A 12,793-nucleotide genomic window follows, 5' to 3' on the forward strand; every position below is an offset into this window, starting at 1 on the left:
AAAAAGCTTAATCTGTATCCATAAGATTTGCTACCACTGAATAACAATTCCTCTAGAAATAATCACTGTTTATAAACCACTATTTTTCCATATTGACTCTTGATCATCCATCCTGCAAAGCCCATGGAAGACAAATACCTAGCACAATTTCTCTCCCTTCCAAACCAGAGCAAATGTGCAGAGCTCAAATGGGGATCCAAAATCCTCAAAACAGCACTCCTGAAAGCTTTAAGATAAAACCTATATGCTCCTCAGTATCTCCAGCCTCAGAAGTCTCTGAGTTCCTGTCAGCTGTCCTATTTACTTGGTTCTATAGACACACACAAGACTACGGAATTTGTGTCCAGTTACACCGCCACTTTAATTCACTCATTCAACGCACCCAGTGTTTCAAGCCGTGTGCTAGATGCTAGACACAACCAATAGTGGGTAAAAACAGGTTGATCCCTGCTCTTAAACAGCTAGGTCTAAACAGGGAATCAAAGTAGCAAATAACCACACACATGCATAGAAAATTACAACTGAGAAAGCACAGGAACATGGAGAGCATATTCAAAAAAGTGGCTTTGGGGTAGACTGATGGAGTTAACCAGAGATGGGTGGTGGTGGAGGAGTCAAACAGAGGCAGTCTCAGGTAGGGAAAACAGGAGAAACGGCCCTATAGTCAGAAGGCTAATAGTACGTTGTTAGGACATACTAAAGGAAGACCAAGGTGGCAGATTTGCAGACTGGGCATCAGAAGATGAGACCAGAAGGCCAGGCAGAGAGCCAGATCCCCACTATTATTCAGGGAGCAGGTACTCAACTACTCTAAGTCCTCTGTACTGTCTACTACATACTATTTTATAGAAAAGTAAAATTCACTAGTTTAATGAAAAGTTGAGTTCAACAACAGGAATATGCTGAAATATTAAAAGACACAAACTGCTAAAGGAGGAATAGCTTTGGTAGACAATCCTACCAGATTCATATCACTGATTGCCAACTACTACGTTTACCCTTTAGATCAGAAACTGTCAATACCAACTGCACATTAAAATCAACAAGGCAGCCTAGAAAGCATAATGAGGCTCCAATCCCACCAACAGAGACACCGACTCAATGGGTCTGAGATGGGGCCCATCTAGGCAAAGGAACCATGCTCCCCAGGAGACTCTAATGTGAAGTCTACATGGACAGCCATTTTAGGAATAAACTCTCCTAACAAGCTTCTCAGAAATAGCCCCATGTTTCTTATAGCCCTTCCTTAACTGCTAGACATTGCCCCCTAATTCCTCCTAGACTTAACCCAATTGCTGGGGTCCCAAAACATAGATCTGAGTACCTGAGACCCAGGAACCACACTCATTCCTTTCAGATCCTTTTCAAACAAGCAACCTGGTATAAAAAATGAGGTGGAGATGGAGTGAGGTGCTGAACTAGAGTAATAAGAACCACCCTGAAAATAAGTTCAGTCTTGAATACGAGTCAAAACTCTTGATTGTGGGAAAGGAGTAAAATCTGTAAATGTCAGACAAAACAAGAAGGGTGACTTCTGTTCAAGAGAAAAGCTTCCCCCCAACCTTCATTATCAGCCAAAAAGGAAAAGGAAAAAAAAAAAAAACCAGGGGAAAGGAAAGCACTGGATTTGTGTCTACTTGCCATCTACAGCAAAAAGCTCTGAGAAATCAACAGAGAATATTAGACAGCAGGACACCAAGAATGGGAGGAAAGAAGGGCACTCAAAACTGCTCCTGAAGCTGCAAACATGGAACAGTCTTAGGAACTCAAATACAAAGTAATGTAGGTCAACTCTTAAGCTATTAAAATTGCCTGAGTTTAAGCAGAGAGACTTTAACTATAGCTTATGCTTGTTATATAAGAAAACTGCTAGTCGATATCTGTAATAATAGGATTCTATCCCTCAATCCTGGTTATATACAATGGTAATGTTTTTAATAATTCAAATGCAACTTCAGAGTAATTTTAGATTTCTCTGGCAACTGTGGATTCTCTGTGCATCTCTCCAGAGGTGTGAGGTTGACGCACTAAAGCATAAAGATTTCAAGCAGGCAGTTTTACATATGAAAAAAATCAGAATTTGGTGACAATTATCTCAAAAAATGCAATGCAATTTTCACTTTCTCTGTTTTAAAAGTGAAGCCATTCTAAGAACAATTACAGGTGACACAATGAGAAAAATTAGCTCTCTCCAAGAACTTTCCATTCTAAGATGAACCCGGGCCAACTGTAAATGACACCATCTTGGCACCATTATTTGAAGTCATTTTCCATTTAAAGAGTCTCACCTCAATGGCAGAAGTGCCTTTCACTGTCTGTAGCCCTTAATGCCCACAATTTCTCCCAGTTCCACTGATCAGAATACACAGATCGATGGGACAGTGGATTACTGGGATCCTTAATGTCTTTACTTCTCTTAGCGACAGGCTGGACCCTGGGCAGAGTGCCTGAAAGATGGAGCACATGAACTTTCAGCCTAACATCACGTGTCTTGAGGAGTCTTGAAGGAATTAATGAAATAAAAAACAATGTCTGCTCACCAAATGCCTCTCACCTCTAAACTTCTAAGCTGCAAACATACATAAAATGTTTTTTTTTTCTTTAAATTTATTAACAAGAATATCCCATTCCACATTTTGATGACATAATAAACAACAATTTTCGTGCATACTCTTATTTTCTTCCCGAAAATTACACTTTGAAAAAATGAAATGACTTGAAAATGCCATCCAGTAGAAGTCCTTCTTTTAACAACAGCTGCATTCTTGGAAATGTGTTCTATTCCATCATCACCACCATTAAGGCAATAGTATGTCTTTGTGTTTAAAATTTTAACTTAATATAAATCTTAGAACTGGCAGAAAAAAGTCAAAATTATTTTATAACACATCAGGCATCTTTTACAAATACAGTGCTTTTCATGTGGTACTTAAAAGTTGTTTCTATAAACTCAGCAATAGGCAAATTTCCTTTGCCTTTATTATTTCATCCAATTGGTGTAGCTTAAAACACACACAAAACCAGAATGACTAAGTTTGTTCCTTATTACAACTTTTTTTTTTTTAATGAGCCTGCTCACATTGGATTCAATGCCAAACAAGTGGAAGATATTACAGTTCCCTTTTGGAGATTATGGTCTAGATATATAAATAAAAATATTCAGAACATATAAAGTAAAAAAACAAGATAAAATATCTTAAGCAAGCTAAACACTGCATTTTGCTGTTTAGTCGCTAAGTCATATCTGACTCTTAACCCACAAGCCCACCACATCTCCTGCAAGCAGGCAGATCTCATTCAGTAAACTGGTGAATAAACACGCAAAAGAGTACTAGCAGTATGCTGCAATAAATCATATGACTCCCTATAGAACAGCTGCACCTCAATACAACAGGAATCTACCTGATTCAAATCTCTGGGGTGACTGAGGGAAGGAAGGTGACCAGCTGACAGAAGCATTTCAGAAAGAAATGCAATTAAAAAGGTGATTTGCATGAAGAAATAGAAAGCTTAAATGAAGTGGATTGCTGCGTATAAACCTCTAAGATCTATGTAAAGTAAAGAAGTGTGAAGACATCAGAGAGGAAAACATCATCTGTTCTAGGTAGGGGCTCTGCAGAATAAAACACACAGTGGACACCATCAAATACTTCAATGACTAAAATTTTACTTTCATTTCTTCTTTGGGTGGTTAATATATACTTAGGTTACTCAAGTGGCAAGTTAGTTACTGGACAGAGCTCTTAGTTTTACTTTCCAATGTATGTATTTGTTATTTTTCCTACCCCAATTCAGGATCTTTACATTACCCCACCATTCATTATCAAATGAACTGGTAGTATGAATTTCCAAAGTGGTTAAAGATCCTTCTTCACAGTAAGACAATGTTGAGTAATAACAACAAACAGGAATTTTCACCCATTCCCACTTTTCCCTGTCATGTAACACCTTCCTCTGCAACTGGAGTTAATACATCATACTGACTCCGTATGTTCCGGATGGGTTATGTCTATCTTCATCTTTAAAATGGCAGTAATACTAGGTATCCCCATGGCTTCTGTGAAGATAAAAAAGTATAGCCTGGGTAGCATATAATGGTCCCTCAATAAACGGTTATTATTCCACCTCCCACTGTGGATCAAAGTACAGCTCACCTAAGCTATTTTTTCTACAAACTTCAGGCCTCTAGTATTGTCCTGTCTTCAGTTTATCACAAGGAGTGTCAAAGTTCATTCGCTGTCACTGATTACACCACTCCCTCCTGCAAAGTAGGAGAGGGCAATGGCACCCCACTCCAGTACTCTTGCTTGGAAAATCCCATGGATGGAGGAGTCTGGTAGGCTGCAGGGCATGGGGTCACGCAGAGATGGATACAACTGAGCGACTTCACTTTCACTTTTCACTTTCATGCATTGGAGAAAGCAATGGCAACCCACTCCAGTGTTCTTGCCTGGAGAATCCCAGGGACAGGGGAGCCTGGTGGGCTGCCATCCACGGGGTCGCAGAGAGTCGGACACGACTAAAGCAACTTAGCAGCAGCAGCAGCAGGTCCCTCAAAGTGTCAGCATGAGTTCCCTCATGCCCTAGAAGCCAGATCTAAGCTCTTACCATCACAATTCATTGCCAGATAGCACTGGCACTTCTAGACATTCTCTGGAAGATTCTTTGGCCTGGACCACTCTTTTTGCACTCCAATCCAAGCCACGGTGTCATTTTTGTTCATTATATCCCCAAGCCTCACTTGTTTGCTTGACTCAAGAAATATTTATTGAACATTCACTATATGCAAGGCCTTATGTATTAACCTCTTTGAGAAAAGAGGTGACAATTCTAGAAACTTCTCAACAATTCAAACTTCAGAATCTGTTCCGGTTTCACTAATACTTCACACTTCTATTTTGTTGCTTTCTCACTTTCAACACACTTGCTCATACAGCATCAAACAATTCTCTCAAAACAACAGTTTCACAAATGAGAAAACTATGAGAGGCCCAAGAATGGTACTGACTTTTTAAAGCTGTTCTATATAATATATCTATGTAATATATATAGATATACATAATATCTATATAATATATAATCACTAAGTAAGGTCCTACTCTTTGCGACCCTGTGGACTGTAGCCCACCAGGCTCCTCTGTCCATGGGATTCTCAAGGCAAGAATACTGGAGTGGGTTGCCATATTCTCCTTCAGGGATCCTCCTAACCCAGGGATTGAACTTGCATCTCCTGCACTGGCAGGCAGATTCTTTACCACTCAGCCACCTGGGAAGGCCTCAAAGTGACAGTATAAGCCATTTCATTTTAGGTTTTCTGGGTATGTACCTCCTTTGAAGCTCTATTTTATTTTTTTAAAGTTCTTTCTGCCTTGTTCTATGCCACTAATAACATACCTGTATTTGACGTATGCAGCCTTTGCATCACTTAAGCTGTTTTCCAATGTCTTTATGCTTTTGTCAGCTGGTAATAGCAGTTATGGGGCTCAGGTGATTTGAGTGTGGTGTTAACAAAGCCAAGACTGCGTTTCTATATGCACATGGACCAAAACACTCCGCTGTTTGCTACCCAGATACACTGCTGCAAAACCGTACTATAAATGCCTATCATATCTACACTGAGCAAGAGAGTGTAAATGGATTATTCCATATTCAACCAACACACATCAGGTGTTGACAAGTCTAACAGTCCCTCTGGGGATGGATAAGGATGGGGTTGTGAGATGCTGCTGTAAAATACTATTTTTCAAATGTGAAAGATGGTTACAAGGCCAGGTATTGGGGCACAAAAGAGGGAAAACTAACTCTGTACCGGGAGATGAGTAACAGAAGCTGACTAGGGAGTTTTCAGTCAATGAACCAGTGAACAAAGGGAACATTCCGAGGAGGGGAAACATGCAAGGGGAGAGACAAACAAGTTTTTAAGTGTGGGGAACTCCAAAAAATCTGGGCAGCCAAAGCACATGATCACGAGTGATAGAAAGGACTGTAGGTGTTCACTGAGTGTTTGGGTTCCCGGAAAACTAAAAGCATATGCCAGGTGCTGATTTCTTAAGTACACAGAACATCTCTGCTGCAGGCTTTTGTCAAGCATTTGTAAATTCACATGAGAATCGATTACACCACATCAGTGTCCACAGCTTTTCTCAACTTGAACCACAGAGCACACAAAAAATGATTGTATCATCTTCTCAAGTCTCCCAAAGATGCAGATAGGAATACGTGTGCGTGTGTATACACACATAAACTAATATCACTGTGAGTGCATGAAGGAGAAGGTAATTCACTACCTCCAATGCAAGCCTTAGAGCAGTAGAGTTCAATTCTCTTCAGAACCATTAAGAAAGTCAGTTGGGTTTAAGAATTTTGTGCATTTAGTTATCCTAGGACTGTACACGGAATGTGTATCTGTTCAGAACACATACAGAATGTGTATGTATTCTATACAGAGTATATGTATAGAAACTCAACCTGAGGCTTCTGCTCTTATTTAAAAGCTAATAGATGGCAAGAAATTTCCAATGGTGTTATAGTTTTTTCTTAGGGTGGCAGGGGAAGCAGTAAGATATGCTAAATCCACAACTGTACAATATTTGCAAATAATTTAATTGCTGAGCATCTCAGATGATGTTATTTATTTAGAATAAAACTAGGTAAAAAACATTCAGAACCCATGAATTTAAGGATTTGGAACCGCAAAGCACTACTGAGATCGAGTGAGGGTAAGCCTCTTATTTTATAGCTCAGAAACAAAAGCCAGGGCAAGTTGAGAGTCACATCCCATATTTAGGCCTTTGCAGGCACTCTCCATTTCCCTTCACGATTAGTCCTCTTTATAGGTGATACACACCACTTCAAAGGAAAAAAAAGGACTTTATAATGGAGTGATAATTAGCAATAGGAGCGATAGGGAAGAAGAAGCATTACTTCATAACGCTTCCCAAATTCAATGTTTATATCCACTTGAACACACATTGTAAGAACTAAGCTTATCTGTTTACATTTCAATGTCAACTTTTTTAAAGTCTGAAAATACTTTTAGATTTGTTTACTTTTTAGTGACACTGTTGCTCAAGTCAGCGAGAAACTGACTACTATCAGGAGAAATATGCTAAGACCATCGAACCTATAGGTATCTCATTTGTAGTAACTTTTCAAAAAGGTAGAAATAAAATGTGAATTTCATCTTTAATGCTTCTATAAGAAAACACTTTATAAATTCAACTTATTAACATCTCATGTCTCATTTATACTTTTAGAACGAGCTAAGTTTGAACTTACTTGGCTCAAGCCAAAGCCATTTATTTTTGGTGTCACAGGTTTTAATAGTGATTATTACTCAAACTTTTGCCATGATTTAGAGACTTTAAAGTATATATTTTAAGCTACTAATACACACACACTTCAGAACACAAACTTAAATACAACTTATATATGATAAATGAGGAACCAATCAACTTTAGCCCAAGAGACAAACTTAAGACCAACAAATAGCAAAAATTAAGGATGATTCAGCCAATTTGTGAATCCATGATGAGAAGTCACCTCAACATTTATCTCCAGAACCAAATGTAAACAGAGGATGCCCCATGGCCCATAAAACCAGGATGACACACGCACCTTGGCAACTTTAAAGAACAAGATCTCCAGGGAGGCAAAGGGAAGATGGGTCACTTTTATCACTCAAGAGACTCAGAAAGGTCCCAACTGACCCTTATGCAGCTACACGAACGGTACAAATAAAGGACAATAGATCATCTAACACTTTTTCTATATTGTAGCAAATGGGGTTCCATTATTTATTAGCAGATTCACCTTTTAAATGCATGTCCATGCTTAAGTGGAGTAGAGCAGCCTAAAGATACAGCAGTTCAAGTTGCCTGATCAAATCAGAATTCCTTCCCCAAACACTCTTCCTGCATACTCTGGCACTGACACTGACAAACAAGGGTATCAAAAACAGAAAGATAAAAATCACCAGCTGTAAACGCTGTGAAGAAAACCTCATTAAATCATATAGTTAAAACATGGTCAGTGAGAGCAACACCATTACTTTGAGGAAGAAAATTAAAGACAGGAAGTCCACTCACCTGCTTGTTAACTCTCCACATTTTCTCAACAGTCCGCAAAACACGCACCCTGGTTCGTAATTGAGAGAAGGCATCCAAACTAGGTTGGAGGGTCCTCAGTTTACCAGATGTGGTTGGTAATAGGACAGGATGAGACTGCCTATACAACTAAGTGCTGCTTGGCTAACTGCAGCCTAACCCAAAAAGTTTGTGGTTAACTCAGCAGGATCTATCACATTAGAAGGCTTGAAGATGATTACTTACTTGAAATACATTTCTGGCAAAACCTCTAGAGAGTAGATGTTTGAAAGATTATAGCATGCTTATTAAAATACTTTCCCATATTTTTACTTCTGTGCAATCAACCATGCTGGGGAAGACTGCAACAAGTAAATATCTGCACAAACAGGTGTTCCACGTCTGAAAGATCAACCTCCATGGCATGGTGTATAATGCAAAACAAAGACATCTTCCCAAAAGACTCCTGAGAGTCCCTTAGACAGCATGAGATCAAACCAGAGAAACAAACAAAATCAACTCTGAATATTCACTGTAAGGACTGATGCTGATGCTCACACTCTGGCCACCTGATGCAAAGAACTGACTATCTGGAAAAGACCGACGCCGGGAAAGATTAAGGGCAGGAGGAGAATGCGGCAACAGAGGATAAGATGGTTGGATGGCAAGATCAACTCAATGGATACGAGTTTAAGAAAACTCAGGGGTAGTAAGGGACAGAGAAACCTGGCATGCTGCAGTCCATGGGGTTGCAAAGAGTCAGACACAACTGAACAATAATTTTCTCTTGGGATTGATCCTGCACGAGACCTTCACATGTTACTCCACCAACACCCTGGATGCTTACACACATTCTCCCGCATACAATTCTTTCAGGTAAGACGCCTTCACTGAAGCCACAACTAAATCCCTGTTAACTTTTCCATATTATCAACTTTAGATATGACATTTTACTTCTTGGCAAGAAAAATTTTACCTATTAGAGGCAAAAATATGCGTAGGAAGTTTACACACAGTTCATACTAAAAAGTGTCCTAGCTGAGAGGTGATCACAGGTGAAGTTTCTGATCTTCATTATCAGAGTCTCTTATACGGTCTGCTATCTATTTACGAATACATACTGACCCAAAGCCAGGACTGTTCTGGAATAGGGAGATTCATAAAAGATGGTTGATGCAAAGCAGTGAAAAAGTACCAATAATCTTTAACCTGAACCCATCTTGAAATCCACCCAAGAAGTTCACTTTCAATTAAACAGAATCATTCTGCTGCCTTCTGCTTATGAAAATGAGTGGGTAAAAAATTCAACTCCAATGCCATAATAGGTGTAGTTTGCATTCCTTTCCTGATCAAATTAAAAAACAAACAAACAAACAATTTACTCAAGATCTACCTTGCACTTAATAATTTACTACTAGTAAGCCAATGTCAAACTAAGACAGAAGTGAGATATGAAGAGGAAAAATGATGATAAAAAACTTGATACCTTTCAAGTGAGAATTACATAGTTGTGACTGAGCTCCAGAGTTCAGAGACACTGGTTCCCCACTACCCTGAATTTCGGGGGAGAATTATTTATTACTTTTTCACTATAAAGTAAAACGATGAAAACCTAATTTTTCACACAAGATTCATAATACCTTCAGAAGGCTCTGAGTATGATAAGCTGTTGTTTCACTGTTGGGTAAAAAAAGCTAAAACTAAGAAAACAATCAAGGCTGGAACTCAGTATATTTTAGAAACAGATGAATAAAGGTCACAACCTAAGTATATTTTTTTCACTGGTAAGACTGCCTTCTTAAAAAATGTTTTTCTATTAAGAGGATGAAAATGATAAATTTAAAACTTGTGCCCTTCAAAACATATCAATAAGAAAAAGAAAAGGCACATATATTTGATAAACAACATATATTCAGAACACAGAACTCTTACAACTCTAAAAACACAGACAACTCAATTTTTTAAATGGGAAAAATATCTAAATAGACATTTGATTGGAGAAGATACACAAATGGCTAATAAGCACAAGAAAAGATGCTCTTCCATTAGTCATTTCAGAACTGCAAATTAAAACCACAATGAAGTTTCAACACATTCACTAAAAAGACTACAATAAAAAATACAGTACAACCAAGTGTTGGTGAGGGTGTAGAGAAAATGTAACCCTCATATGTTGTTGGTGGGAATATAAAAAAAGTACAACCCCTTTGGAAAGCTCTTTGACAGTCTTGTAGAAGTTAAATATACAAGTCAGCAATCCACTCCGAAGTTATCTACTCAAGAGAAACAACACACAAATAATAATAATAACCACACAAATGTTTATAGCTGCATCATTCCTAACAGTCGTACTGGAAACAATCCTAACTCATTAACTGGTGAAAATACAGAAAACTTGGGTTTAACCATGCAACCAAATACTACTACAATAATGAAACAAGGTGGACAAACCTCCAAAACACTGTACTAAGTGAAAGAAGCCAGATACAAAAGGCTATATAGTGAATTATTCCACTGCCATGAAATTTATAGAGAGACTAAAAACTTATCAATGGTTGCCTGGACAGTGAGGACTCACTGCAAACAGGTCCGACGGACCTTTCTAAGCTGCTGTGTTCTAAAACTGGACTTTAGTGGTGGCTGTACAACTGCATCAGTTCACTAAAACTCACTGAATCGTTTCATGGGTGAACTGTATAGTAAATAATGCAATATGCTATTAACTTAAACCCAATCCTCTAAATTATAAAATAAATTCTCAAAAATTTCTCACTTCTTATTCTTTATTTACCAATTAAACAATAGGCTATTTTCAAATATAAATTTTATTAGAATTAAAGGAAATTCAAGATAGTAGCAATTTATCATTTAAGACATGTTGTATAGAAAATTCTACACAGCATACATATTCCAGTCTTAACTGCAGTGTTTAAAAAAAAAAAAAATGCATTGCCACTAATTGTACTCTTGGGCATTTATCCTAGAGAAACAAACTTACGTTCACATAAAAACCTGGACACAAACATTTGTGTTAGTCACTCAGTCACTTTCGACTCTTTGTGACCCCATGGACTGTGGCCTGCCAGTCTCCTCTCTGTCCATGGAATTCTCCAGCCAAGGATACTGGAGTGGAAAGCCATTCCCTTCTCCCGGGGAAACGAGGGATTGAACCCAGGTCTCTTGCATTGCAGGCAGATTCTTTACCATCTGAGCCACTAGGGAAGCCACACAAAAATTTTATACCAGTTTTATTTTTTCATACTGTTCATGGGATTCTTAAAGCAGGAATACGGAAGTGGTTTGCCACTCCCTTCTCCAGTGGACCACATTTTGTCAGAACTCTCCACCATGACCCGTCCAGCTTGGACGGTCCCACAGCATTGCTCATAGTTTCACTGAGTTAGACAAGGCGGTGGTCCATGTGATTGATTGGTTAGTTTTCTGTGAGTATGGTTTTCAGTCTGTCAGCCCTCTGATGGAGAAGGATAAGAGGCTTATGAAAGCTTCCTGACAGGATAGACTGAGGGGGGACACTGGGTCTTCTTCTGATGGGCGGGGCCATGTTCCCTCCCTGCTATTTACCTGGGGCCAAACTATGGTGGAGGTAATGAAGATAATGGTGACCTCCCTCAAAAGATCCCAGGCATGTACTGTTACAGTCTGTGCCCCCAACCCTGCAGCAGGCCACCACTAACCCATGCCTTCACCAGAGACTTCCAGACACCCACAGGCAAATCTCCTAACAGACCACCTGACCTGCCTCTTGAGAAACCTGTATGCAGGTCAGGAAGCAAAAGTTAGAACTGGACATGGAACAACAGACTGGTTCCAAATAGGGAAAGGAGTGTCAAGGCTGTATATTGTCACCCTGCTTATTTAACTTCTATGCAGAGTACATCATGAGAAACGCTGGGCTGGATGAAGCACAAGCTGGAAGTAAGATTGCCAGGAGAAATATCAATAACCTCAGATATGCAGATGACACCACCCTTATGGCAGAAAGTGAAGAGGAACTAAAGAGCCTCTTGATGAAAGTGAAAATTCAGTTCAGTCGCCCAGTTGTGTCCGACTCTTCGCGACCCCATGAATTGCAGCACGCCAGGCCTCCCTGTCCATCACCAACTCCCGGAGTTCACCCAGACTCACGTCCATCGAGTCGGTGATGCCATCCAGCCATCTCATCCTCTCTCGTCCCCTTTTCCTACTGCCCTCAATCCCTCCCAGCATCAGTCTTTTCCAATGAGTCAACTCTTTGCATGAGGTGGCCAAAGTACTGGTGTTTCAGCTTTAGCATCATTCTTTCCCTGGTGGCTCAGAGGTTAAAGCATCTGCCTGCAATGCAGGACACCCAGGTTCGATCCCTGGGTTGGGAAGATCCCCTTGGAGAAGGGAATGGCAACCCACTTCAGTATTCTTGCCTGGAGAATCCCATGGAGGGAGGAGCCTGGTAGGCTACAATCCATGGGGTCGCAAAGAGTTGGACACGACTAAGCTACCTCACTTTCACTTTTCCAAAGAACACCCAAAAGCTCAACATTCAGAAAACTAATATCATGGCATCCGGTCCCATCACTTCATGGCAAATAGAGGGGGAAACAGTGGAAACAGTGGCTGACTTTATTTTTTGGGGCTCCCAAATCACTGCAGATGGTGACTGCAGCCATGAAATAAAAAGACACTTACTCCTTGGAAGGAAAGTTATGACCAAT

General features: G+C 39.6%; 1 protein-coding gene across 1 annotated transcript in view; it reads right to left on the reverse strand.

Annotated features, from left to right (window-relative positions):
* The window catches only part of RYBP (RING1 and YY1 binding protein), an 86,530-nt gene that overhangs the window by 27,843 nt on the left and 45,894 nt on the right, over window positions 1–12,793 (reverse strand). The window lies entirely within an intron of this gene.

The sequence above is a fragment of the Bison bison genome, unplaced genomic scaffold, assembly GCF_000754665.1.
Source record: "Bison bison bison isolate TAMUID 2011002044 unplaced genomic scaffold, Bison_UMD1.0 scf7180017864474, whole genome shotgun sequence".
NCBI lineage: Eukaryota > Metazoa > Chordata > Mammalia > Artiodactyla > Bovidae > Bison > Bison bison.